This window comes from Sceloporus occidentalis, unplaced genomic scaffold (assembly GCF_023333645.1).
Source record: "Sceloporus occidentalis isolate IW3139 unplaced genomic scaffold, rSceOcc1.0.p SCAF_2, whole genome shotgun sequence".
NCBI lineage: Eukaryota > Metazoa > Chordata > Lepidosauria > Squamata > Phrynosomatidae > Sceloporus > Sceloporus occidentalis.
The window spans coordinates 235,355,176-235,381,220 of record NW_028316982.1 but is presented as its reverse complement, the minus strand read 5'-3'; the positions used below and the strand labels follow the sequence as shown (position 1 = coordinate 235,381,220).

Below are 26,045 nucleotides of genomic sequence, written 5' to 3'. Positions count from 1 at the left end.
TTTATTAGTGTTTTGTTTTTTTTAATGGTGACTGAGGTTGGCTTTTAAGTAGACAATTTTCCTGTTTTTATCATGAAACTTTCATGAAGGGAAGGAGAATATGTGACTTCCGAGGAAGACATTGTACAATATACATTATTCCAAAAGTTTTTTTTTCTTTTCTTGTTTTAAAAAAATTAAAATGATGTCAAGTAGAGGGGAAGGGAAAGGGAGAGAAATTCTGGTTGTTGTTTTTACTTTGTGCTTCAGATGTAGACAATTTGGGCGTGTCCATTGTTATTGTATTCAGATGTCTTGTCTTGGCGTGTGTACTGCTAGATTTATTTTTTTAAAGAAAAAACAAAGCAAAAAGGGGCATTGTGTGCTCACAAAACGACTTAATAAAATCCTTCCCTTTATGAATTATTGTGATCACAAGTCCCGTTGTTTAAATTTTCTAAGTGCTATGCTTTTTGTATATTAAAAAAAATGTCCTTCTCTACAGAACTGTGTGTTCTGAAGTTGGCACCTTCCCCATAGCAGCACGCAGAGATTAAAGGCGGGGGAGTAGAGAGGCTTTAATCAGACCAGAGGGCTAATGTAATGCATACTGAAGCTCAAATCTGCTGTGAGTAACAAATGAAATGAATTTCAAGGTCTTGGCTGATCTTGCAACATGTAGATAAATAAACTGGGAAATGTGTCTCCTTCTCCACCACCACCCTCCACTGGTCCCAATTATAAATATTTTAACTTTGATATATGTAGAGCTTTTACACAAATGGTATGTAAAATCTCTACAGATATCAAAGATAAAATATATGCGGTGTGCTGTATTTTGCTTTTTCTTGTGCTGGTCTGTGACTTTAATATCTATCTATCTTTCTGTCTATCCAAATTCTTCATCATCATCATCATCATCATCATCATCATCATCTATTTATATACAGCCGGATGGTTCAGGGCGGCTTACAGTGTGAATAAAATACATAATAAAAAATAAAATAAGTACAAATAAAACCCATTATCCCTCCCTCCAACACAATAACTTAGAATTCCCAATGAACAATACAATGATAAAATGATATCCAATGATAAAAACAGTAAATGATAAAAAATAATAAAAACTACATGGCCATGGAATGAGGATCTTAGGCTGCTTAGGCCACAGGTAACTGCCATGGCTCAGTGCTGTGGAATCCTGGGAAATTTAGTTTTTTGAGATAGCCTTCTCTGTCAGAGAGCTCTCGTGTCACAACAAACTACTCCAAAGCACAGGATTCCATTGCATTGGTGCTGGCAATTAAAGTGGTGTCAAATTGCATTGTTTCTGCAGGGAAGATACAGCCTAAACAGAGTTTTCTGCACCTGGATCTATTGATGCAGTGTTGAAAAAAAGAAGGGTGGTTTGTATTTGATGTGTCTTGACCTGGCACTTCTTTTTGATGCACAGGTAGCTTCTGTGGTGAAGGGGTGTATTTTTCCAGGTTATAAGATGTCCTGGGTTGCAGGGAGACACTCCCCCCCCATGGACCATTTTACCCTAATTGCCTCTAGGCTAGATTCCTTTAACATACTCTTTGTGGGACTATCTTTCAAAAATATTGGGAAATTATTTTAGCATTTAAAGCTCTAAATAGCTTTTGACTTGGATACCTCAAAAGCCGTAATCTTTCATATGTTCATCTCCACTTTTTTAATTAGCATGAAGCCTTGTTCTAAGTTCCACAGTCAAACATGATATGGCAGACAGTGTCATTTTAGTTTTGGCCCCACATTGTGGGAAAGCTTCGCCAAGGGAAGTTTGGCAGCTTCTTTTAGGCATCTGGCCTTAACGTTGGAATTTTAGTGCTCTCCCTCCTTAACTTGTCTTTTGTGATACTTGATGTCTTTGTAATTTTTGTGGGTGTGTTGTGTCTGCTATCATGTTTTGTGCCATAGGTAAACTTAAATTAAGCAAGACAATCAAACTTGATTCTCATACAAGGTTTGTTCAAGTTTAGTATCTTGCTGCTATGTGCAGAGGCCTCTTTCCAGAATGGAGAATCATTTTCTCAGAACAAGGAGTTGTCTACACTGGTGGAAAAATCTGTACTCACTCTATAGCAGCATCGCATTTTCCTGGTTCACAATAATCCCGTTAATGCTACACGAGCAAGTGCAGCAAGGTGACATTATATCTTACGAGGCACACTTTCCCACTCTGTTGGGTTTTTTGCCTTTCCAGAATCAACATTCAACCAATAGCTTTGGTTGAATGCAACCTATCGGCCAATTGTTCGCTTGTTAATCCAGACCACCTTGTCTCTTACTGGATGTTTCCCAATTTTAAATGTACACACACATGATGGAGAAAGGGGAAAAATGTATTTTATATATGTTTTTTTTAATCAAAATGCCCAGCCATGAGATCACATGTGAGGAGCTATACCAGGCTACTCTCTCTGTTTTCCTACCCTCATCCAAGTGCTACATTTGTTTTTAACCTTTATTCCCCCCCAACCTTGGTCCATTTTATTCTAATTGCCTCTAGGCTCTGGTCCCCTCTGATCCTCCCTCCCCACCAGATCTGCACTATGTCATCTTTGTTTTAACCTCAGTAAATGGAGGGCACACATTTCCTCCCCCCCCCCCCGATCATTCACTTATTCATTTGTGCCAAAATCTCACACATTTCCTTCCCTCATTCCCCCCATACATACATTGCAGATCTCCACAAGAGCAAGTGAGTGAATCATAGTTTTAACTTGCCAATTAAATCAAATGCATTTGCAATTACTTACATTAATAATAAGGTAAAAATAATTCTTTATGTTTCAGGAAAACAAACAAAAATAACTAAATCAGCCAGAGATCAGTTACATCTAGTCTGTTTTCCCCCTTCAACAAAAACAATTACGGTACTGCGATCATGAATGTATTTGTGTGGGGGAAAAGTCCCTTGAACTTAGAATTTGCTTTCTCATGAATGTAATTGGGAGTTTTACATAAGTCCAGCTTTTGAAACACTTTTCTCATTAGTGCGGGTATAAAGATAATGGTTCTTAATAGTGTTCTTTAGTTTACAGGGGTTGGAGAAATGGGGATCATTTTCCATTTTAATAGACATGCAGTTGAATTATGCTTGAATTGTTTCCTACCCATTTGCACTAATGACCTACATCCAGTTGCTAGCCTCTACTAGAGTAAGTCATTTGTATCAGTTGGGCCTGCTCTATTGTTGACTGATCTAGAGTAAAACGGTTTGATGCACAGAATCAAATTAATAGGTCATGAAGCATGCCATATAATTCTTTTTAGCTACCATTTAATTATATGGAGTAGGTAATTTTTTTTTCTTTTGCAAGTTGCAAATACTCATAAGTAATCTATTGAGGGATTTATGTTGGTAGTGGATGAGGCCAAAACTGGACATGGAACTTTCTTTCTGTCTGTCTGTCTGCCTGCCTGTCACTCTGCCTTTTGCCTTTTTGCCAGTCTCCCCTCTTTCCTTCTTTCTTCCTACTATATGTGCACCCATGGTAAAGACATTTCCTCTTCCCAAAAATCTGGAATAACTTTTTTCAGAGATCTTTTAAATTAGAAATTGCTCCAAGATTTACAGATTGACTAATCCTATACATGGCACATAGATTTTATTCCATGAGCTCAGACCTCTTCTTTTTTAATCCAAATTAATAAATGAAGCCAAATTTATTTTCTGAAGTACAGTATGACCATGTTAGTAATTTTACTTAACAGATTTAGGCAAAGTACAGTAGTACAGGATGACATGACCAAGGTCATACATTGGTTCAGACAATCATTACATAGAAGTTGTACTGCAACCAAAGCAGTTGGGAAATAGTGAGATATATAGATAATGGGATCATTATCTTCTTTCCCATTTCATAGTTCATGCGGGGGGGGGGGGGGGCATTAATCTGCAATATAAATTGTAGGCTCATTCATGAAAGGGTCATTTTGAGTAATTTGTGCCATATCATTCTCTAATATTTAATGTTGCTTCTTCATGGTTCTTGTTGCTTCCCCTTCCTAACACTTCCACATTTTCCTCATGACTTTTGTATCAAACTCAACAGTGTTATTCATAAAGTAAGTCCATTTTATTTCATTTGTGGATTGGGATGTTACCTGTGGGTTTGCCTAATCTCCCTGCCCCTCCTGATATTCCTTCTGTTTCCATTTGTACTTCTGATTTTAAATGTTCATGTTCTCCTCATTAAAAAAATGTCCTGATTTAACCTGTTTTTTCCTTTTTGTTTAATTGTGTTATAACTTGTTTTTTGTGGGGAGTTTTTTGGATTTTAATATTTTTTAAAAAAATTTGTAAGCCTTGTAAGTCCCAGTCTGGGGAAAAGGTGGGATAGAATAACAACAACAATTATTTGGTGATCTAGTGCATATATAAAAGATTTTTCTTAAATATATCAAAGAAGAGCCATATGAGGAGGGGACCAAGAAGGATTAACTGAAGTGAGAGTACTCTTGCCAAATAATTATTACAGTGACACTCTCTCTCTCTCTCTCTCTCTCTCTCTCTCTCTCATATATATATATATATATATATATATATATATATATATATATATATCAGCATTTCAACTTTCCATCTTAGCATTGTAACTACAGAAAGATTTAATTTAAATAGAAAGCTTTGAGAAGAGAGAACATAATATCCAACAATAGATGTGCTAATGAAAATAAGAGTATCTTAGGAAGGGTTAGGACATTAGACATACCCAACTAACATCCCAGCCTATGTCAGCTATAGACACCACCACAAATTAAATAAAATTCCTTTATGAATCACTCTGAACTGGACGCAGGAGGTTAACAAGCACACACACACACACACACACACAAAAGCCTGCAGTTACCAGAATGTCACTTGGATCTCAGGAAAAAATAAGTACAACACAAAAACCACCACTAAACCATCACATTTGGCCTGTGGTGAGTGAGTCTTTCTTCACCTTGGATAAGTTACTTCTTTCATTTTGGCATCCTAACCAGTCTCAGGTTGAATGTTGCTACAGTGCAGTGTACCTAAAATGAACAATTTTGTGTGTTGACTTCTTTTCTCCTGTTTACAGTGGACTATTCCCCTGCTTTTTCTGTCTGGTGGCACTCGTGAAGGCCACATTCCATTCACCAGGAGCCAAAGTACAGTTATTTTTTCAGAAAAATGTTTGAACATAAAGTCTGAGGTGGTATGGAAAATTTAAATAGGCATTCATCTATCAAACAGGTTTTTGTGAATAGATTTAATACTAATATTATATTTAGATTTAATGCTATATATATTTAATACTATGTATAGGATTAACAAGATCCGAGAAATCAAAGAGACATTTAAACCAAAGGTTGGGATGCTTTCCAATCAGAAGGGGAACATAATACATTCCCACGATGAAATTTTTTTAAAAGATGAACCTATTGAAGAAGATTAAGGAGGAAAGTGCCAAGGTAGGCTTAATGCTATACATTATGAAAACAAAAATAATGACCACAAAAGATCTACAAGAATTCATCCTAGATAACAAGAAAAGTGAAATAGTCCAAGAGTTCACATACCTTGGATCAAATATTAACCAGAACAGAGACTGCATTCAAGAAATAAGAAAGAGATTAGGCTTGAGAAGGACAGCTATGAAAGAACTAGAAAAGATCCTAAAGTGCAAAGATAAAACTCTGAAAACTAAAGTGAGGATAGTTCAAGCCACTGTATCCCCCATCACCATGTATGGATGTGGCAGCTGGTTTGTGAAGAAAGCTGATAGAAAGAAAATCAATTAATTTGAGATGTGGTGCTGGAGGAGAATGATGAGGATACTGTAGAAGGCCAAGAAGACAAACAAATGGGTTCCAGAACAGATCACGCCTGACCCTTCCCTGGAAGCTAGGATGACTAAATTGAGACTATCATACTTGGCCACTTCATGAGAAGGCATGTGTCATTAGAAAAGACAAAGATGTTGGGAAAGGTAGAGGGATGTCAGAAGAGAGGAAGGCCACATGCCAGATGGTTAGACTCAGTCAGGGATCCCATGGGCTTGAGCTTGCAAAGCCTGAGCAGAGCAGCCAAGGACAGGGAATCTTGGAGGTGTCTCATCTACAAGATCACTATGAGTCTCAACATAGGCTCAAAGGCAGTTAACAACAACAATAACATAGGATCTTTAAAGTAAGAGGAAAAGCTGTCTAGAAGCAGAACAATGACAAAACTGAATAAATGTCATTGTAATGGTTTCAGAAGAAATATCTGAAACATAAATGTAATTTTGGAACTCTTACAATTACCTAGGAAAATTACGTTTATTAATTTACTTGATATAATTGATTTTGGGTGCCTTCAGTCCATTTCCAATTTATGGCCACCCCAAGAAAATCACAGGTTTTTGTTTTGTTTTTGAGTGATTTGCTCAGAGGAGATATAACTTTGCTTCCTCTATGGATCAGAGAGTGTGACTTGCTCAAAGGTTACCCAGAGGGTTTCCATGGCCAAGCAAGGATTTGAATCCTGATTTTCCAGTGTTCTCATCTAATGCACAAACCACAATACAATACTACTGTATATAATATCCAATGGTATATGTATAAAAACAATTTATAGTGCAATTGTATGAATTTCTACACAGAAGTCAACTCAGTTCCCAGGTAAATGTGATTAGGATTACTGCCTTATTTTCAGTAGCTAAAGTGGGAATATGTATTAGCAGAGCTGCAGATGATGGAAAGTTATTGCTGCTAAAAGCAGATGTGTTATAGTTTTTTCCCTACTCTTTTAGTTGTGTCTTAGATTCTACAAGCCATTTATATTGCATGAAGCCAGTTCTGAAAGAAGCACTGTCAGGGATTTGGAAAATCACAAAATTGTTTTGTGGCAACTTCTTTTTGTTGAAAATCTAAACTTTAGATGTTGTTCCTGGCAAGTCAAAAATGTCTTCAATATGCAGGTCATATACTAATCGTATCCATGTAGGTCTGTCAGGGAGAGGAAGATGGAATCACTCCATTGCTTTGGGATAGACACATTGCCATTCCTCTCATTTGGGTGGGTCCAATATTTCCATGCTGGATTGTAAAAATATTTCCAGGCACTAGAAATAGCTGCTACCTTATGATAGTACCTTCTAGAAGCCAAGTGACTTAACAGAAACAGTGATTTTATTGACTACAGACCAATATTTTTTTTAAGTCTGTAGAAAAACTTGCCTATGCTTAGTCATTTATTTGCTTTAGAGAGTGACATTACTTCCCTTTGACTCAATTCTTCCTTGTAGTCATTGGGAAATTAAAGAGGAGAAAAAAGCCATTTAAATTCCTGTAGCATAACAGTATTGTCTATTGTAAATCTCTGCCAGCTAGGAAGTAATGCATTAGTTCAAATAAGCATGTATTTGTCAATTCCAAGGATGTTTCAGATTTTTGAGGGCAGTTCAAAGAGAATGAAGTTGATGGTGAAGCATTGTTTGTTGTGGGAGGCATGATGATTACTACCAATTGGATTTCTTGGCTCTGAAACCAACCATTCCTTATTAGCTGCACTTGGGACAGGGAGCTCACCGATCAAATCACTTGCTTTGCCTATTTGGTGGAGAACAACACATGACTTCAGGTGTTTGCTCTGAAGTACTAGTCAAGTTAACAGTATGGAAGTCAGTGAACCTATCATTTATAGCAATTCCCATGATCAGTAACCCTGATTTTATTGCTCTCTAGATTATTCATGTCAGTCATTTTGATTTGGTCTGATGGTTATAAAAAGAACAAAAAGCAATGTTTGCAAAATCCTTAAAGCTGAAAAGTGTTGGTTTTCCCCATGCTTCAAATATATTGTCAGGATGGCTTGCAATAAAAAATTAAAAGCACCATCTAATAGGCCAAAAACAACATAATAGGATCCAAATAAAACAGATAAACTCAAGTTACCAAGCTCAGAAAATCTCTGGATGGTAAAAACTTTGTGTGAAACAAACCCAAAATTACACTCAGGGCCATTTTAGTTATATTTATTTGATTAATATTTGGTTATATAGTTTTACTTTCATTCCTGCTCTAATACTTTGTATACCAGCAACACAGATTTAGCTTCTCTTCTGTCAAATGATTTAGCAAACAGTTCTTCAATCTCTTCTTTCATTTATTCTTTACTTTAAGCTTGTTTCTACAAGCCCTTACTTCTGACAAAATTCCTATTTGCATGAACAGGATTTACAGTTGCAGTATCCCTGCAGTACTTTGATATCTGGGCTTCTTGTGTCTGCTGTAATAACTTATTGATTTGTTATGGAATCCCACATTTTAAATTCTCTTAATCTAAAGCTATCACTACCTAGATATGATTTTGAAATTGTCTCCAATATTTATTACATTTGTAAATTGGTCAGCACTGTGAACACTGTGTGCCTCTGTTTGTGGGACTGCAAGTCCTATCATCCCTTGCCATTGCCTAGGCTGATTAGATCTGATGCAGTGTTGAGGCCCAACACCATCTGCAGAGCCACAAGTTGCATAATCCTGATTTATGGGAGTGCTGTGGAGGGCTAAAATGGGATAATATTTCATGATCATAAGATAATGCTAAATTACCTGGCCCTAATGCCTATGATCGTGCAGCTTTCCCTTTTACCTGTTAATGACAATATGGCTGTTCTATGTCTGATTTTTTGAATATGTATTATCATAAATGGAAATTAATATTTACAGCTATGCAGTAGCATCCCCACACCAGGAGTTACCTGTTGCAGGAGGTGGAGCTTCCCGGGGTGGGGCTACCAAGGGCAAGGCTTCCGGGAGCGGCCCGTGTTCCCTCCCCCCATGCCGCCCTGTTCTTTTCCTGATGTAAAAGACAAGATGGTACGTGGGGGGAGCATGGAGCATGCCGGGGGAGTGTGCTCAGCGGGTGAGTGTGGGGAAGATGACCCCACTGGGTGTCATCCCTCTTCTGGGATGTTACTTGGTGTGGTGGGCCGTACCACCTCACATAGCCTGCCCCCTGTGACTCCACTGCAGCTATGTGCATACCTGTAGAAATCAACTTTCAAAATGTGTTGGGAATATCCCTTTAAGTATGTTACATCCACTAATAAATTGTCTAACCTAGGTACCCATAAGTATAAGGAATGTGCTGATCATCTGTACAGTGCACCCACGCCAACCGCAGGCTTGCCATCCGCAGTTTGAGCTTCTGTGGATGGCAAGCCCCAGCTTTTTCAATAGGCGCATCCCTATTGAAAAGAATGGGACTTAAGGTCCTGCAGTTTTTGCTATGCATGGAGGGGGGGGGGGTTTCAGAATGGATCACCCGTAGATAGCAAGGGTGCACTGTATTCTTGCCATTTTAACTTTTTAATGATTCGGATGTTCCTGATCATTAAAAAATTAAAATGGCAAGAATAGTTGACCAGCATATTCCTTATCCTTATGGGTACCTTGGTCTAACAATTTATCAGTGGTTGTAACATACTTATATTCATAAGACAAATACATTTTGAAAGTTGAGTTCCACATGATAAGGATATTCATGATATACTGATCCAGCATGGCATAGTGATTTGGGCATTGGACGGCAACTCTGGAGACCAGCGTTCAGTTCCCCACTTGGCCATTGGGCAAGTCATATGCTCTCAGCTTCAAGGGAAAGCAACAGCAAATCTCCTCTGAACAAATCTTGCCAAGAAAGCCCCATCATAGGTTTGCCTTACGGTCACCATAAACTGGAAATTACTTGAAGGCACAAAACAACAACAGTATTCATGATTAATTCTTCTGTTGTTCTTTTGGTTGGCACTTTCCTTACCAAGGTGGTAATACAAAATTCCTGCATTCATGCTAGAGGAGAGAGATATTCTAGGAAACTTCTCCAATATGCAATTCTACTCCTGTATATACAGTATTATTCCAGTCATAATCTTGTCATTTATAATAATAGTGAGTGAATGGGCAACAAAGGTCATAATTTACTTATATTAATTTGATTTCAGAATTTAAGTTGTGATCTATACTGTCACAATCTCTCTGTTGTGTCATGGCCAGCCAAGAGCAGGTCTCGGAGAATGAGGAGGAGGATAGGGTTCCTCCAGTGCAAGAGTTAATTGAGGCTGCACCAGGTGTTAATCCTGCTCTGCCAGAGCCTAGCCCTGATCTCCCAGCCCCAGAGGAGGAGGCTCAGCCAGGTCCTAGTGCTGGTGGGATTCCTCTGGTGGTACAGCAGCCTAGTGGTGACTCTGGGGAGGAACCAGGCTTGGAGGTTCCCTCCTTCAGGCAGTGCAGGGCTGAAAGTGCTGGCAGACGCAGATCCCAGAGAATTGCTGTGAAGCAATTAGCTAACCAGCCTCACCTGGTACGGGGGAGGGCGTCCCCTATTTAGGAAGCAGAGAGACGCCAACTCAATGCCAGAGTTTATTGCATGATCCTTTGGTGTGATTGCTGCCGGCACTGGCTTTGTGTATCCTGACTCCTTGTTACCTTGATTTTGGAATGGATTGGACTCTTGTTACTGGCTGCCCTGACCCTGGACTGGACTGACTACGGTGATCTCTGTGTTTCTGACATCGGCTTTTGACTTGTTCTCTCTCTCTCACTCCTGGCAAGGTTTGTGGACTGTTTCAGCTGCTTGCTTTGCTAATTACCATCCTTATCAGCGGTGTTTGTGTGTGCTGGCTGCAGTCCAGGACAGATTGGCACCTCTGATACAGTAGTTGCCATTAGACTCTGGAGCAGCAATCCTGCATCATTACCACTTTTATGTTTTTGTTCAAAGATAGTTTGGGAAGAAGTAAATTCTAGAATAGTAGCCAGATTACTCTGGTATACCCACACTGACCATCTCATAGCACTTTAAAGACTGATTGTGTTATGGCTTAATTTCCATTGGCAACAGCTTATTTTATCAGACTTGAAATGTGCTTCTCAGGTGGATTTTTAAAATGTGTGGATGATCTTTTCACCAGATTAGGCTCAAGCAATTTCATATGTTTATTGTTCTACCTTCTACTGAACCAATAGAAGCTGAGGGCAAGGTTAGGAGATTCAGCAGCTGTAGAAATTATAGCCAATAATTGTAGCTAACCAGAGTTTTAAAACCTTTTTTTTTTAATTTAAGTTCCCAGAATCTCCTGGATATCATATATGACTAAATCAGTTACTGAACAAAATTCAGTATACCACTCGTTGTCAAACACATGGCGAGTCGAAGCATACCCAAATAATATGGACTAGAAGCCAGTTTGTTGATATTTTATGGTATTGAAAACAAAATCAGTCATCATAATTAAAGCCTACTGAATCTGGCGAAGATCCAGCAGGGTTCCTTTGCTTTTGGAGTTTAGACTCCAGAAGGGTCAACCACTTGTCCTTTCAATACTACCTGCCCTACTCATAAATCCTAAAAATCTCATTTGAGGGTCTCAGAAACCATCTGGAGCAGTTTTTTAGTGCTATGGAGGGCTGCCTTGAGAGGAGCACAAAACCACAATTCTGCTAGTATCAGATACTCACCGTATACCACTGGATCTGGTCCACTCTGCCAGAATTTCAAATGACTGTTCAGTAACAAGATTCCCTGTCCAGGCCATCACAGTGGTATGTAGGGTTGCCATAGCTGAGGACCTCCAAACCGGGACAAATGTAGGACAAGGTTCAAAAATGTAGGACTTTTTTTTTTTTTTATTTCCTGGCCAGGAATATTAAAAAAAAAAAAAGGTCCCACATTTTTGAACCTTGTCCTCCTTCTCCTTCCCGGCTTGGGAGGAAGCCTTGGGCTGCTCCCAGGCCGGGAAGGAGCGTGGGGGCCGCCTGTCATCACGGCCATTGCCGCGGTGGCAAGCAGCCTCCTCCTCAGCCTCTGGGGCTTGGGAGAAGCTCTCCCAGGCCCCTCTGGAGAGGCCTTGGAGGACCCCACAGCCGGAGCTCCGACCGTGGAGCCTCTTCCAGGGCCTCCAGAGGGGCCTGGGAGAGCTTCTCCCAAGCCCCAGAGGCCTTGGAAGGACTGCTCCGTGATCACGGAGCCTCTTCCAGGGCCTCCAGAGGGGCCTGGGAGAGCTTCTCCCAAGCCCCAGAGGCCTTGGAAGGAGTGCTCCGCGATCGCGGAGCCTCTTCCAGGGCCTCCAGAGGGGCCTGGGAGAGCTTCTCCCAAGCCCCAGAGGCCTTGGAAGGAGTGCTCTGCGATCGCGGAGCCTCTTCCAGGGCCTCCAGAGGGGCCTGGGAGAGCTTCTCCCAAGCCCCAGCCTCCAGGCCCTCGCTGGGAGGGGGGTGTCCCGGGGGCGGGGCCAAACCGGGGCGGGACCATGTGGACCCGCCCCAAACCGTGTGGTCCCGCCCCCAGGTGGGATATGGCAAGCCTAGTGGTATGAGAGTTTTTGGTACGTTGTTCATACCAGCAAAGTTTGAATTTTAGAGACCTAATATCCCACATTATAATCTGTGGACTGGAGAGCAGGAAATAATTAGACAGGGATACATCTTTAAAACCTAATATAATTTGCATAAGAAGCAGAATTATTTAATGAGGAAGAAACTAAATTGTTCACATATTTTTTGTTCACTAAAAAAGACTATGTTAATAGCTTTCAAATGTCTTTGGAAAATCTAAAATTAATTTTCAGGGAAAACTTAACTTTAAGGGGAAGAGATTCTCAGTAGTTTTTCTAGTTGACAGAATTTTATTTCTAAAGTTTTGATTCAGTAAGAAAATCCATATATTCTATCCAGTGAATGTAACTATACAGGCTGTTTTTCTACTCTTAAGGCAAGTGTTCTACAGTATTTTTTCATTTAATGTTGTATTTCCTGTTACTTCTTCAAGGTTCAGTTGAATTCTGTATTTGAAGGGGTTTTCAGGTGACTCTGATCCAGACTAACAGTGGAATTGTACAAATCTTCAAATGTGACATGGTTTCAGTCCAACAAACTCTAGGTCAGTTAAAACTGGGACAAGATTCATTTCAAAGTTTTATAGAACTCAGTCTTTTGTCAACTGCTTTAAATTATACATTTGTACTTAGTCTAGATTTTACACATGTGCAGCTTTCTTCAAGGATTGTTTTTCCCCACTCTTAACATACTTTTTATGAGCTTAAATTGCATCTTTTAATTTCTGAATCCCAGTCTTTTTCTCCAGCTCTCCCTTATCTATTGAGCCTTCATCTCCTCTGTGAGTGGGAATATACTGGATGAAGAGAGGTTATTTTAATTTTTACTGTACCCATGTGTCCTGACCATGGAATTCATTTATTTTTGTATTTTCCTGAAATACGTATATTAAATGCCTGACAGCCAACCATCCATTTAAGTTCTCCTTAATTAAGCCCCTGAATTAAATTAGATCATGAGTTATATCTGTAACTTCCAGTCACAATGCTTGAATTGTGATTTGTACAAGCCAGTATCTCATCCAGTCAATTGGTCTAACAGGACCATGGAAATGTGGACTAAGAAGTAGATGTGGTAGTTGGGCTTCCAGTTTCCCTTTCTTATATGAACCTCTTCCCTCCTTTATATGTTTTAATGTGTTTCTATTCATCCAGAAGGCAAAATGTCCATTCTCAGCCAGTTGAAATATAGGCAGCTGTGTGTCAGCTGCTGATGACTCAAGTCCCAGTATGATCCCATTGGCAATGACTGGATGCTGGATAGGAGGAAAGGTTTCTTCCCCTTCCTGTCTCTTAGGGTGGGAAAGGGAACAGCTTGTGTGGCCACCCAAGAAGTGATTGTTACCGTTGCTAAGGCTAAAGTAGGTTTTATTATGTTTTAATTGTCTAATTATTTGCTAAGCAATGGAAGGATTTGAGAGCTCCTGTTGTGTAATAGCAAAGTTTGAGAATTCCCATCCTACCATGACAATTGTTCTCTTTCTGTTGAATCATCTCTCATTGTACAACAGCAATAAATCAAATCTTTTCTTTATTATTCAGTACATATTTAGGTCAGAGTATCATAAAGGGCAATAATTGGTAATCCAGGGAAACACTGTTGGTGGGGTGATGCTTGCTTGCTTGCGCTATTTGGCTGTGCCTGACCCTCCAGCTTCAATGCTTCAGATGATTGGTTCAGTATGTCATAATCTGGAAATGCTGATGTTTTTTCAGGTAGAATTCCTGTAGATCTTATGATAAATTAGTTCATCACGTGCTTTCATGCTTTACACTGACAAAAAAAAAAAAGATAACTTTTACTCTAATGTTATAAGCAATTTGTCATTATATGTCTTCAAGTCACTTCTGACTTACAATGACCCTATTATTTTTAGCCCGCCTCTCCCTACAGATTGAGCCGGGTTACAATAAAAAGATAAAAAACATAATACAAAATAATCATAAATTAAACAATACCCAACCATCCCCAAACATAATAATAAAACCATCAAATATAACATTCAGGGTTACAGTAATTTCAAAACATTTAAAAATAGGCAGATTGTGAAAACAGCTGTGAACAGACTGGATTTTCTTTTTAATGGGAGGTCAGTCTGGGAATGCCCACCGGAAGAGATCCACTGCCTTCTTAAAGGTGTCAAGGGTGGTAATCTGACAGATCTCTTCTGGTAGGTCAGTCCATATTTTTGTAGCAGCTGCTGAAAAAAGTCCTCTGGGAAATTGCAGCCAGCCTGGTCTTTTTCAGCTGCAGTAAATTCTTCCCAGAGGACCTGAGTGTGCAGGGTGGATTACAGGGGAAAAGATACTGCCACAAGTAAGATGGACCCAAGCCATGTAGTCTACAGACTAACACGGTTATACCGTTGAATTCTATCAATTGTCATGAACTGTTCTTGGTGTTAGGGTAATATTTAGATCTGACACCAAATTGAAGCTTGGAAAATCACAGGTGTTTGAAATAAAAAGGGAAGGGAAATGGATACCGCAGAAGGAAATGGGGAATGTGTTAAAAGGGGATTAAAGGGAGACAGGAGAAGAGTCTGTAAAGTGAAGAGGATGGGACAGTCTTGTTCTTTGTTGCTCCAGAGGACAGGACAAGAACTAGTATGTGGTAGGGCAGCAGACTGCCCTTAAACTTTCTAATTGTGTATACATTTTTACAGTGGAACTCAGAGAGGCACTGGGTATTTAAGTAGAGCCGCATAACCATCTGATATTGATGCTAGAGGTGCATTCTACATTGTGAACCTGCACTAAATAGGTTGCTGGATTAGATCACCTCCAAGGGCTTTGCTATGAATTCTTGCATATTGACGTTATATTTAAGCATGATAAAAAGATCCTGTTGTGCAGACAAATTAACAAACCCTATTAATAGTCCAATTTCAAGTTCACTTCTTTTCACAAAGTCAACATTTCCTCAGTCAGATTGCTTCAGGCATTTTAGCCAAGGCTAGAGGTGAGAAAACACAGCTGATTTGAAGGCATGAAAGTGAAAATCATGAAAGTGAAAATCAAGAGTGGTAGAGAGAAGACTATGCTCTTTAGTCTTTATAAGGATGTTAAGTGAGGATTGTTTTTTATTCTTAATTCTTTCAAAATTCAATTTTTTTTAAAGCCAGTTAATCCAAAGACAGTTTCTTTCCATTTTGATGGGTGTTGAAAATCAGATCTTGGTCTCTAGTATTCATGTGAATACACGTTGTTGTTGTTGTTGTTGTTGTTGTTGTTGTTGTTGTTGTGTGCCTCCAGGTAGTTTCTGACTTATGGTGAACCTATTATGGTGTTTTCTTGGCAAGATTTGTTCAGAGGAGGTTTCCCATTGCCTTCCCTTGAGGCTGAATGCATGTGACGTGTCCAACAATAGCATCAGATTTTTCTTGTAAAATTTGCCACAGTAGGATTTGATGACATGTTTTGCTCCTGCTTATGTCAGGAATGAATTGCAAGAAGGATAAATGCAAGGTACTAAACTTAGGCAGAAAAAATTGAAATGCACAGATGTAGGATGGGTGACATCTGGTTTTTGCAACTGTACATGTGAAAGCAATTTAAAAGTCTTAGTAGATCACAAGCTAAACATGAGTCAACAGTGTCAAGCAGCAGCTTTAAAAACCAATATGATTCTGGGCTGCATCAGTAGGAGTATAATGTCTAGATGGAGATATGTAATAGTGCCACTTCACTCTGCTTTGATCAGACTTCACCTGGAATACTGTCCAGTTCTGGATACCACAGTTCAAGAGAAATATTGACAAGCTGGAGCATGCCCAGGGGAAAGCGACTAAAATGAGGAAGAGTCTGGAAACTATGAGGAGCATCTTAGAGAGCTGTGAATGTTTCCATATTTGAAGAAATGTCATATTGAGGATGGAGTAAACTTGTTTTCTGCTGCTCCAAAGACTAGGACACAGAACAATGGATTAAAATTACAGGTAGAGGGAATCCATTTAAATATTAATAAGAACTTCCTGATAGTAAGAGCTGTTCAACAGCAGGAATATGCTTCCTTGGAATGTGGTGGGTTCTCCTTCTTTGGAGATTTTTAAACAGGCTGGATGGTCATCTTTTGGGAGTGCTTTGATTGTGTATTCCTGAATGGCAGGGAGATGGACAGTATGGCCCTTGTGGTCTCTTCCAGCTCTGTGATTCCAACAAAAATCTTTTGGTTGGGGGTGTTCTGGTAAATGGATGATCCTACAAAACTGAAGGGTTGTTGATGTGCCTGTTTAGTTTCTTTTTCTACAATTCTGAGATTTAAATCCAATTGCTAGGCCCATTGAATTAGTGGGATCTTCTGAAGTTTTGACTTATTATTTAACAATTGATTCAGTACATCTACTCTGGGTGAGTAGTTAAATTTTAGCCAGTATTCTATCTGAGCTTGGAAGTTAAGCAAGATCAGCTCTTATCAGTACCTGGATGGGAGACTGCCAAAAATACCAGGTGCTGTAGGCTATGTTTTAGAGGAAGGAACTGGCAAAATCTCTTCTGAGTATTCCTTTCCTAAGAAATTCATGGTGGCACCATAAATTGACCGGAGACCTAAAAGCACATACACATATGATGCTTTTACAGTAGTGTATCATGGGCCATGCTAATCTTCTCTGTATCATTCCAATTTTAGTATATGTGCTGCCAAAGCGAGCACTCTTTTACAGTAGTGTAAAGAAGAGCCCTGTCTCAATGCTGATGTAACAGTACTATCAACACAGAGTGTGTAGATGTACCTTCATCAACATAATCATCCGTAAGTGAGGCTAAACAATATTTATGCAATACAGGTGAATGTTGAAGGGAAAGGCAGGAGGAACCTAAAGGCTGACTAATTAAAGCTCATGAGAAGCTACTTCATCTGCTGGTTGTCCATGAAAATGGAGTTGGCCATGCTGGCTATAGTCCTAAGAATATTTATTCTGAAGATGTTCCATTGAACTTGTTAAGTAAAAATTCTAAACACCTTTATTTGTAACAAGTGATGAATGGTACTGCATCATACATGATGTTTCTATATGGAGATGTAAGCTGTTGCTTGCCATAACTTCTCAATGGACATACAAATGAAGGATGTATATATACTGTGATGAACTGACTCAAAAACCAGCCAATCAGAACCCAGAGATCCTAAGCCAATCAGGTGCTGGCTGAGGAGTTTGAAGATTCCGCTTGGCAGTTGGTTTTAGTCAGTTAAGGTTTGGAATCCTGAGGGAGGAAGCTGAAGTTCAGTTGGGGAACAGTAGAGTCCAAGAGAGGACTGGGTTCCAGAAGTTCCTGAGGGAACAGCATTTTGTTAGAGTGGGGTGTTGGTCATAGACCAAGAAAGGGTCTGATAGGTCCAGACAGTATTAGTTTGGGAGTCTAGAGAAGAGAGACTCAGTGTAGCCACTCTGGAAGAGGGGTTTCGGTTACGTAATTTCCTGAGGGATATTATAGCTGTGTGGCTGAGTTACTAATTGGGATTTAAGAACAAACCTGTATATATGTAACCAAGAAAGACACAGTAACAACTTCATGTCCAAGGCGCTCGATAGATGGGCCCTATGGGGCACCATCGTCACGTGCGAGGGGTGGTGCTTTACATAAGGGCACCGCCTTTTTGACATGATGGACGCCTAGCGTCCGCACATCTCGGTACTTTTATGATGCCACAAGTGCGCCATTGGCACCTTGCAACATCACAAAGGCGACACAAGAAGAACCTGCTTTTGGCAGGTTCTTTTTGCTGCACGAGGGAGCCGCGCGGTTTGTCCGCTGCGGCTCCCTTGCGCAGGAAACTAGGGCGGCAGCAGACCGCCCTTTTGGGCAGTCTGTATCCCGCCCAAGTTACCCTTTTCCATTCTGTTTTAAAATAAACTTTTATTCTTGTTTGAATATCCACCTGGCCTGTGTTTTGAAATCAAACCATACTACTGATCTTTAGAAACACAGGGGTGTTGGGCCATCATAGGAGAGTATCTTGGGGCCCTTGACATAAATTAGGTGGGAGCAGAGTCTAAAGAGCCAGTGTCAAGGTGAAGGGTGGGCAGCGACCTTCACATATACATCATCATGAAGATTAAATCTTCGAACAGATCATTTATGATGTTTCCCCCCATATACTAATGTAGTTCAAAAGCATTATGGTTATTGGTCACTGTCATCATTATAAAACTTTTGTGACTGTTCATAATACTTTGCAAACACACCCACAGAAAGAGAGAGAGAGAGAGAGAGTTTTGAGCTGGATGCACATCTTGGCTCTTCAAAGATAAATTGCTTAAATAATGTATATTTTATAGAGGAGTGGGGGATGCCTTAAGCCTGTTTATTAGTTAATAACCTCCTCCTACCTCCCAGCACTAATCTTGTAAAGATCCTGATTTAATAAATCCAAGGAATTATTAAATAAACTAAGTATTTTATATTACTTGTCCTCTTTGAATCCAAATTGCAATACAACAGAATTACATTTTATAAATAACACCTTTCGTATGAGCACCACAGGGCATGGTACAAAAGAATCTAAATAGAATGTGAATGCTGTAATCAAATGTAGACCCCAGGAAGGCAGATTGAAAAGGCATGTTGCTCCTTAGAGGAATAGACAGGGTAAGTATAGAGGAGAGGGTCACAGCAGAAAAGTTGGTTTCAAATACAAGTGCACAATAGAATGAAAACTGTGTGCTTGCCTTTTCCAAAACATGCCTGATGCCTGATAAACAACCCACTTTTATACATTCAAGGGTCTAGGAGAAGGATTCTGGGGACATGGTAACCTTTAGTGTTACCCTTTCTTAACCTTTTCTTCCAGTCTGAAACCTTTACATTTATATCCTGTCCTTTTTCCACCATGGAGGCCAGTCTGCCATGCCTGTGGTTACTATCCAGACACAGATCAGTCTTGCATAGTTTCATTAAAATGGATGTCTTATATGCCTGTGTACCAAGACTTGCAGAAAATGGTGTCCACTCCTCAGTAGGCTAGACACAACTGCTAGAACATAATCCCCCTTTCCCCTGCAGCCCCCATAGGGATCCCCTATAAGGAACCCATAAGGAAAGTTGTGGAAGAAAAAGATACCAGTAATGCAAGAAATTGCACAAGAGTCTATAGCAATGAGAATGAAAATCAATTTCACCAAATTCATCTCAGTGTAATAATGAAACTAATCAAATGTCTTTATAATAATTGATATCCCTTTCAAGCTTTCTTTCTCTGTTTATTTTAAGACTTATTCCTTTGTGCAGCAAGTAAAAGCTGTCCTCTCTCCATAGCTGTTTTTCCCCAAGTAATTTGTATTAGGAGATAGGGAAAGAAAAAGAACTTACTTCTGTCACAGACAGAATAGGAAACTGATGAGGAAACACAACCTCCTATTGGTCTACAAACCGACCAAGAAAATCCAGCAAATGCTATGCTCAGCGAAGGACAGGAGAGACCCTCTCACACCCTCAGGAGTTTACCGCATACCATGCAGCTGTGGACACGTCTACATAGGGACCTTCAAACACAAATCAAGGAACATGAGGGGCACTGCAGTCTGGGACAGCCAGAAAAATCAGCAGTAGCAGAATATGTTATAAACCATCCTGGGCATAAAATGCTGTTTGAAAACATCAAAATTCTGGACCATGCCAACAACTATTAGGTCAGAATGCACAGGTAAGCCATTGAAATCCATAAACACCTGGACAATTTCAACAGGAAAGAAGAAACCTTTAAAGTAATCAAAGTTTGGCTACCAGCCCTGAAAAACATCAAAATCAGGGCCCAGAAAATGCAAAAACCACCCAGGGTGAGGGGGATTCCCAGCAGACAATGGATCATTAAGTAAATGGACAGCCTGTAGGCCTTGCCTTTCAACAATAGAACAATACACAGATTAACATGCTAATCACCTTCTCTCAACCAACTGTATATATAGAGCCTGTACAGACTGGCCAAAATAAAGCTGCTTTGGGTCACTTTGGAGGTATGCTGTTTAAATCTTGCATGTGTCCTAAGAGGCCAGAAGCCGCACCAAAGCCGTGCTCCAGATCTAAGGACTCTCTCCCACTCTCTTCTATTCCAGCATTTTCTGAGGATGTCAGCCACAACTGCTGGCAAAACATCAGGAATAAACTGTTCTTGAACATGGCCACAAAGCCCGAAAAACCCACAAAAAACAAAAGAACTTAAATTCTTCACAATGTTTATTGTTACAGACTGTTAAATAGAGTACACAGGACAAGAAATTAATTTATCCTGTTCTTTGACTCACATATAAATAGAGAATCTCTTTAACTATGAATGTCTTACTTTTTACTGGTTAGAATGACAGTTTACTAGTTAGTATGACCAATTCAACAATGGTTCCTCCTGATCCTGGAGAAAAGTAACTAGCAGGGTGCCACAGGGTTCTCGCCTGGATACAGTGCTATTCAACATCTTTATCAGTGACTTGAATGATGGGACAGAGGGCATTGTTATCAGATTAGAAAATGATACTAAATTAGGAGGGGTAGCTAATGCCACAGAATACAGGATCAAAATTCAAAATGACCTTAACAGATTATAAAGTGGAGCCAAAACTAACAAAATGAATTTCAGTAGGAAGAAATGTAAGACACTACACTGGGCCAGTAAAAATGATATGCGCCAAGTACATGCATAAAGGATCCAGGCATCATAGTGGACCACAGGCTGGATGGCCATCTGTCAGCAGTGTTTTGATAGTATATTCTTGCATGGCAAGGGGTTGGATAAGATGGCCCATATGGTGTCGTCCAACCTTATGATTCTATGGGTTTCATGGCTCTTTGGGGTCTAGATTCTGGATTTTCCAGGTCCTAATTTAGCAGTCTTAACACCTGCACCATTAAGAAATATCTCTGTCTAAGACCTCAGAGACACTGTCAAACAAATTAGACACCACTGAAGTAGATGTAACTAGCTTGAGAATTAGTATAAAGCACCTTCCTGTCTTCTGTATTCATAAAAAAAAAATTGTCCTCAGGGGCCAGCTATAGTCCCATACAGACAAGCCAAAATAAAGCTGTTTTGGGTCAGTTTGGAGGTATGCTGTTTAAATGATGCATGCATCCTAAGAGTCCAGAAGCTGCACCAAAGCCACACTCCAGTCTTAAGGACTGGAGCACAGCTTTGGTGCAGCTTCTGGCCTCTTAAGATGTGTGTGTCATTTAAACAGCATACCTCCAAAATGACCTGAAGCAGCTTTATTTTGGCCTGCCTGTATGGGCCCAAAGTAACCATTTCACTGTACCTTTTTGAATGTATTTGTTCTCCCTCTCCCTCTCCCCTCCCCCCCTCTCTCTCTCACACACACACATAAAGCACCTTTATCAAAATGTTAACGTTTGGCTCACAACATATTAAAGAAGAATAAAAATTATCTGTATAAGAATTAAAATACCTCTTTTTTAAAAAAGCCTGTAAACAAAAAAATAATAAATTAAAGAATCAGAAACGAAAAAGGAAAAATGATCAACATCAGATTGTTTTAAAACAGCAGGAGAAAGTATCTTTAGAATTTTTCTAAAAAATAATTGAATGAACCGACATATTGTCAGATAATGAACACTATGTAGGTGAAATCCCTGCCATGGCAAGGAAAGGTGATTTTTGTTTGATTTGCATTCTAATCTGAATTGATCTAACACACATTTCCCAAGCCAATATGTCAACTGGAAAACAAGTAATTTTTCATTTTTGTATATCTCTGAATTTTACCTTTGTCTGATCAAAATATGTACAGTGGGGAAAAGGTATGCTAAAAATCATATATTAAGGTTGGGATGGGTGATTTGCAGTGACTGATGGCCACTACCTCAAGCAACCACATACCTCACTGTGCCCTCACCATATCATCATCTGTTTCTTTACTATTTGCTACAAGAAGTTCACACACATGCATCCTAAGATAGCAGGAGCAATTGTGCCATGTTTTTCAGCCCCTCCTGAAATGTTTTAGCGAAGGAGAGGGTTTTTTTCCAATCAGAAGGCAAACTGGAAGTCAACTTCTGGTTTATGTACTGTTTTTTTTTTTTTTTTAAATGGCAAAAGGCGGTGGGCAGGTAATCAAACAGCCCTGCACATGACCCCTAGACTGTGTTCAGAATTTTTCGTAAAAACGTAGAAGTTTATCGCACTTACCTTAGAACGGCCTCTGAGCGTTCTTAAAGTGGCCGTTCCTGGAATGGGAGGAAGCGGGGAACGCTGTATATTGCACAGTGAAAATGCCGCCACCGAGCATTCCCCTTCCGTTCTGGCGAAACATCAGGAATAAACTCTTCTAGAACATGGCCACCCAGCTTGACAAATCCTATCTATTCCTTGTGGTGCAGTGATTAGATGCTGGTACTGCAGCCACTCATTCACAGTCGCAAGGTTGTGAATTTGATACCAGGCAGGGGTTCCATAGTTGACTCAGCCTGGCATCTTTCCTAGCTCGCTAAAATGAGTACCCAGCTTGTTGGGGGTGATTACACACATTGTAAACCACTTAGGGAGTGCTTAAATGCACTGATAAGAAGAATAGAAATGTACTTACTATGGCTATTGCTTGTTAATCCTGTACAGCTGTTTAGAAGCTGAGGATCCATTGAATGCTAATGCTGAAGAAATACTAGATTAGCTGGCATCAGTGAGTTGCTTCCATGTCACTACAAGTTGTCTATAAAATGTTCTGCAAAATATGATTATCTATAGGATGATGCTGGTATCCATGTAAAAGAGCAACATGCAGCACAGGAAAGTTATCATATTGAAGCAATTTCAAGCAACCCCCACATGGCAACCACTTTGTATGAAATATATGATCTTCTTACCTCTGGTTTATCTAGATACTTTTGGGGGGAAGAATGAATTATAGGTCCTTTTGATGGGAAGAGTGAATTAGGGGCAGCTAACTGAAATGTTCTCCTATTTTCACAGCAGCTCAAAAGATAAACATAGTCAGAGCACTTAATGTATATAAAGGACAGATGATTTGCCATTCCTAGTTTAATAGGACAGGTCTGTCAGATGTCATAAAAACTGAAGCTGAGTGTACTGTGCCACAGGCAAAAAAATATTAAACTATTAACAGTAGTTTTCAAAAAGGTGTATGGGTTATAAAGGGCAGAATTCTTTACTTAGTTCTTGCTGGCCTGCAATCACCATTGTCTCTGGCTATTAATATACCATGGCTAATGTACCCTCACAGCAATTATGTGAGGAAGGAATGTAGATCTCATTTTGTAAACAAGCAACTGGAGAACATAAAACATTGAACTCTATTTGGCAACCTGTTATCATGAAGTAATTCTATTCAAAATTCTTATTTCGGAATAAGAAAATTTGATACGGAAAAATCCAAGAAACTTCCTTGAAAGGAGTAGGGCAGCACAGGACAGAGAACTGATCATGGTCTCCCAGAAGATCCGGACAATATGCAGCAGCAAGACTATATTTGTCCTGGCTATAAAGGGGTTAAAATACATTTTTAAGAAGAATTTGTAAAAACAAACAAATCTAAACCAGTAGGTGCTGTTATTAATTTAGCATAGCCTAAATCAGGCGTGGTCGCAGGGTGACCAGATGTCATAACTGCAAAGGAAGAAGGCATTGCAAAATGTAGCACATTCAAGAAAAATGTAGGATATTACAAAATAAAAGCTAGAACACTCATATAAATGTAAATTCATTTCATTTGGTTTATTTACGCCTATATTGCATATGCTGTTTTTATTATGTATTCAACCATATTTTCTGATGAACTTATCTTTGTTAAAATGCCTTGTTCGCTTGCAATATACTTATCGAATTTAGAACAAAACAAATGTTTAAAATTGCACTTTACTAGCAAAAACCCCTAGACTGAATCTACATTTAAATTATTACTTTCATTTGTAGTAATAATAATAAATAAATAATAATAAATAATTTGTTTATATTTCCCGCCTCTCCCTGAAGAGCGAGGTGGGATTACATCCGATAAAATAAATACAAAATACAAATACAAAGATACAATCAATAAAATACTGACATTATTAATAAAACTGCATGACAATCATAGCAAACATGGCAGTCATAATCAAAGGAGTGGAACATTTTATTTAATAAGGCTCCTATACAAGGTCAGGTGGGTAAGCCCGCCGAACGAGATCCATCTAAGTGCCTTCTTAAAAGCATCTAAGGTGGTAATAAGATGGATATCATTCGGTAGGCCGTTCCACAGTTTAGGAGCAGCAGAAGTAAAAGCTCTATGGGAAGTAATAGTTAATCTAGTCATTTGGTATTCTAATAAATTCTTCCCAGATGTTCTGAGAGTGCGTGGTGGATTACGTACGGAGAAGTGTTCCCACAAGTAACGAGCCCAAGCCAAAAAAGGCTTTAAAGGTGATAACCAACACCTTATACTGCCCCTTGAAACTAATCGGCAGCCAGTGAAGAGATTTTAAAATGGCTGTTATGTGGTCAGACCTAGATGTACCAGTGACCAACCTGGCTGCCGCATTTTGTACCAATTGAAGCTTCTGAAATTGGTATAAGGGTAGCCCCATGTAGAACGCATTACAGAAGTCTAAACGAGAGATTACCAGTGCATGTGCCACTGCTTCAAGATCCTTTCGGTCCAGGTAGGCCTTTTTAGTGCTGCAGCACACTGTTCACTAATGTTCAATTTGTGTTCTACTAGGACTTCTAGATCCCTTTCACATGTTGTCTCATTAAGCCAGGTGTCCCCCATCCTGTATCTATGCGTTTCATTTTTCTGCCCTAAGTGCAGTACCTTACATTTCTCTGGGTTGAAATTCATTTTCAAGTTAGTATCTCTGCAGCCTGCAGTCTTGCTGATCCTCCCCCTTTCATTTGCCTCTCTGATGCAGGCCACAGTTTTCCTGTAGTAATTAGAGTGTATTGTTGCAGGTTATATATTTCAGTCTTATTTATTGCTTGGTGAAAACTAGCAAGCCCTTTGCATCAACGAAGGCAGTAACAAATCTGTTCAGCTACTTCTTGCTTGCCTGCTGAGACACCAAATGACACAAAGGCCCGGTACACACCGGCAAAAAGCAGCATGCTGCTGCCGATACTAGGTTTCCAGAGCGCACAGCAATCGCATGCTCTGGATCCCTAACATGTACGGACACCAGCATCATGGTGGCCTCCCATCCATACAGGGGTCACCATGATGATGCTGCCGCCGTACAGCAACCAGACGCGCTAGCAGGAAGTGGCATCATGGTGGCGCCCCTCACTGCTTCTGGCGTTTCAAAAAAGAAGCCACTCTAGGTGGCTCTTTTTTTGCGGTGCTTCTGTACTGCACCATGGGGATTCTGCAGCACAGACACGGGGCAAAGATGGGTGGCATGGAGCCATCCATCTGTATTTTATAGCTCAAAATCGAGGACTTTTAGGATTTCTTGAAGACCCACAGAGAGAAGCTTGAAACGTGGGACATGTGTAGGAAAAGGAAGATCTCTGATCATCCTGGGTGGACGGATACTGATAGGTCACTCACCAAAGTTTTCTGAATCCTGATTGTTTTATAGTAACAGTAACAAAAACACTCCTCCTTTAGTAAATTGTACTGCTGAAATGAAGAACAGAAATAGATTTTTGTCTTGTACTCAAACATATTAATTTTAAGAACATGTCTTTTGTACCAGTTTCTTGATCTGAAGTTAATAGTAAAACAAACCAAAGTTGTTCCCACAAGCCTGGGG

At 39.7% G+C, this 26,045-nt stretch overlaps 1 protein-coding gene and 1 pseudogene across 1 annotated transcript in view; one reads left to right on the top strand and one right to left on the bottom strand.

Moving 5' to 3' along the window:
* Window positions 1-26,045, top strand: part of ZBTB20 (zinc finger and BTB domain containing 20) — a 590,333-nt gene that overhangs the window by 335,414 nt on the left and 228,874 nt on the right. The window lies entirely within an intron of this gene.
* Window positions 16,915-17,010, bottom strand: LOC149319855 (U6 spliceosomal RNA; annotated as a pseudogene).